We start from the raw sequence: 3,555 nt of genomic DNA, 5'->3' as shown, positions 1-3,555 counted from the left end.
TTTCAGGTGTAATCATCAGAGCTGGTTAGTCAGGCATTCCAGATAGTGGTTCTTTTCAGAACCTTTTTTAAAGGGTTGGTTAACTACCTCAGTAGCAGAGGATTGAACTATACCCTGTCTGTACTGTACATAGAAAATCTTTGTAGATAAAAGCAAGGCTTGTTTAATATGATATGAGGGTAAGATTATAATATACCAAATGTAACATTCTTAGTTGCCTTTAGTTCCAGAGGCTTTGTAAGACTTCCTCATGACCATCATAACAGGCCTTGCTTTTGTCGTATTTTGTGGCTGAAAAAGCAGCCTTGCTTCTTCAGATATTGTAGTTATTTGGATGTATAATAGTTTAGCAAGATGTTACTTTTGTAAGACATCAGATGTTCAAAAAAAGTGCATCAGCAACTTGTACTAAATACTGCAGTGTCCCTTTATAAAAGGTCAGACTAAAACTGACAACTGTACAGTGAAGCCTGACATTTGAAGTTTTTCATAAATCATAGAATAGTATATGGCTGTAGTTTAGCTTTTTAGGTAAAAGGTATGTTTTCATTAGTGCATTTCTTAATGCTGATCACTGTAAAAACACGTGGATCAGCCTTCCATTTCTTTTACGCAGATCATGATAACCTGTAGAGTAGAGTAGAGTAGAGTACAATCATTTGTGCTATGTTTTTAATTTTCTAAAGCACCTTGATGACAGTGAGTGTTCAGTGGTGAAGCATCCTCTATTGAACCACCCTTAAAAAAAGACAAAATAAAAACAGAAGAACCTTGCCAAGTCCAGCTTCATATAGGTAAAATATAGATAAAATTATGACTTACTTTGGACTTGGCATAAAGAGTTCCCTTAACCCCCTGTTCAAAGGGATACTGCAGTTATACTACATACCCATAGGCACCACAATGAAAATTGAAGCTTATACCTAATTAAGGTTTTATACACACCAGTTCCCCCAGTAAATGCAAATTTTAACAAAATTAGATATGTCATATGTTGAAAATGCTCATGGCAAACAATCATTTTGCATTCCTGCAAATAAAATTGTTTTATACTGTAAGCTGGAGGCGAGTGTAACTTATTTTTGTAATAAAGTTTTTATTTTTTTTATGTGTCATTAATATAAATGTGTGTTAGTACAGAGATCTTCTGGTTAAAAACTTAGAATCGCACACATTTCAGTATGTTTACTTGTATTTACATAATTTTTAGAATAGTGGTTGCCAATAGCCTGTATGTTTCACATTAATTTTTTTTTTTGTTATCTTAATAAACCATTTTAGTATGTTGTATGTCAATTACTGGGATAGCTGGGACATAAAGTGTAATTTAAAATTGTCAAGTATTCATTGGAATATGTAAATGTGCCTTGCCAGTTTTGAACTTTAAAACAAAGTAAGTGAACGATGGTGAAATGAGTAGTCAGTGCGTAAAAGACTACCACAGTTTCATATACTGCCCTTGCTAAAGGAAAGTAACTTTTTCCTGAAATTTGAGCATAAAACTATACAGTTGCGTTAGCTTCTGAATTTTGAAATCTAGTGATAGAAATTAGACTTATGGAAAGTGGGTTTGCTAATTGTAGCCTTAAGTATAATTTTCAATTTCAATGTAATCCTTGGTGCTGGCATTCCCAGTGCCAAGGAGGTTAAATGCTCCCTTTAAAGAGGTTGCCATGCCTACTGGCACTTTTACTGTCATACGGTTTTATAAGGAACACTGTCAAGATGTGGAAACCAATTTTGAACTTGATATAAAATGAAAACACTGGGGACTGTAGGAAAAAGGGAAAGTCCTCAGATTTCTTAATCTTGAAATCTCTCCATTGCTGAAAAACTTTAAACACTTGTGGGATCACAAGTGCTAGTGAATAGTTTTTAGTCTGGAAATGTGTTGGGGGGAATAATATGTTTATGAAATTATAACAGTAGATGGAAGTGCATAAAAACATTGCAACTAAGGCACTACATGTGTTGAAATTGTGGATTATATCCCTAATTTCAGCTCTCATAAAAGTATGGGGGACTATTGTTTGAAAAAAAAAGAAAAGGCAAAATTGACAGGACACTCTTTTTAATGGAATGCAAGCAATGGTGAGAGAACAAAATACCGAGATCTTGACAGTGTTCCCTCTAATTATGAACTCAAGCCATTATAACTTTTACAATTAAATATGATTTGCACTGTTCTGATATTGGTGCAGTTTTTTAGAAAAATTACCAGAAAACTAAATTGCATGTGGTGATTAATATTGTGAAAAAAAAAACTAAAATCAAAAAATGTTATTTTCAAAGCTTTAAATTTGTTTGTTTAAAGAAAAAAACATTAAGTGAAAATTCTGGTGAGAATGGGCAAGTGCATATATACAACATCAGTTTGGTTGCACTTGGGTGTTGGTAAACTTGAAATGTTCTACAGCAATAATGCATCTCTTAGGGGGTGCTTTGGTGACAAGTGAACATACCACACAGTCGAAGGCAGGTGTTGACTTAAAGTGTTATGCTGCCTCTGTTTATTCTCATAGGAGGCTTTCGTTACTGAAACACCTGCAAAGGTGCATAAGTAGCATAGTTCCACATTGGTTTGTAATGCTTTCCTAAATTTGAAGTCTAGTTGAATTTAATAAGAAACCGGAAACTGCTGCTGCTTAACACTTCTGGTTTATAAACACTCCAATACACAGCTTTTTAAATTATACTCTTGTTTTAATACTCATTTTTGTTTGAAATGTTTCATATAGGACATGCAACTGTACTTCTTTCCAGTTTTTAAAGAGGAGATTTGTTACAACCCAGAAGTTTGTGCTTTTACTGTTGGAGGAAGGCTGTTATTACACATACAAAGATCCGTTTCTGATTATGTAAATACTATCTTAAAATCTAAAATAAGGAATACTAATTCTGTTCTTGTTGGGGGTGAGGGGTATGACATAGTCTAAAATAAACTTAGCGTCCTCTGAAGGCAGGATTCCCCACTTCAGGATAGAAATATTATATATAGCTGCAACTTTTTTTTCCCCTTGTGCCTTTGATTATTCTTCAGAGGCTTAAATTTCCTGTTCAGCCTACCAGTTCTTCCGATGCTTCCATGCATCTGTGAGGGGGGGACTTTTTTTTTCCAAGAAATACAAGGGAAAGGCAACATGGACATAAACATATGTAACATTTTCTCAGTAGAATGTGTTCAGATTGATACATTCCACAAAATTAAGACTGTTGTTCCCTAACTTGCATTAGTGAAAACTTAATGGAAAATGTTAATTATTTAAAATCGAGTAGCAAGTTTTGAAGTAGGCAGTGAGGCAGTAAACTTTACAACACAGTGTTTGGACAATTGAAATGGGTTAAGTGCAAGCTTTAGTTTGTGTTCATTCTCTGAAGCTTATGAATCCTAACTTTGGAACTGGCTATAATGGACTTAAAAATTCTATCTTTACCAAATGTCTTTTTGAATTAACTCCAGCACCAGCGCATGACATCTCTTGGCTTGGGCTGGCTAGTTGCACTAGTTGGGCAGAGGAAACTCCAGATTGTACTTTGCCATTTGCTCTGTCAGAA

General features: G+C 34.5%; 1 protein-coding gene across 4 annotated transcripts in view; it reads left to right on the top strand.

Moving 5' to 3' along the window:
• Positions 1-2,883, top strand: part of SYNCRIP (synaptotagmin binding cytoplasmic RNA interacting protein) — a 26,508-nt gene extending 23,625 nt beyond the window's left edge. For all 4 annotated transcript variants that reach the window (XM_017824705.1, XM_017824696.1, XM_017824684.1 and 1 more), the window contains exon 12: positions 1-2,883. This exon is cut by the window's left edge. The gene's annotated coding sequence lies outside the window, so the exon portion shown is untranslated.
• The last annotated feature ends 672 nt before the right edge of the window (positions 2,884-3,555 follow it).

Source organism: Lepidothrix coronata, unplaced genomic scaffold (assembly GCF_001604755.1).
Source record: "Lepidothrix coronata isolate B3197 unplaced genomic scaffold, Lepidothrix_coronata-1.0 Scaffold4, whole genome shotgun sequence".
Classification (NCBI taxonomy): domain Eukaryota; kingdom Metazoa; phylum Chordata; class Aves; order Passeriformes; family Pipridae; genus Lepidothrix; species Lepidothrix coronata.
Note: the sequence above shows the minus strand (reverse complement) of the source record. Positions and strands in the feature narration are given on the sequence as shown.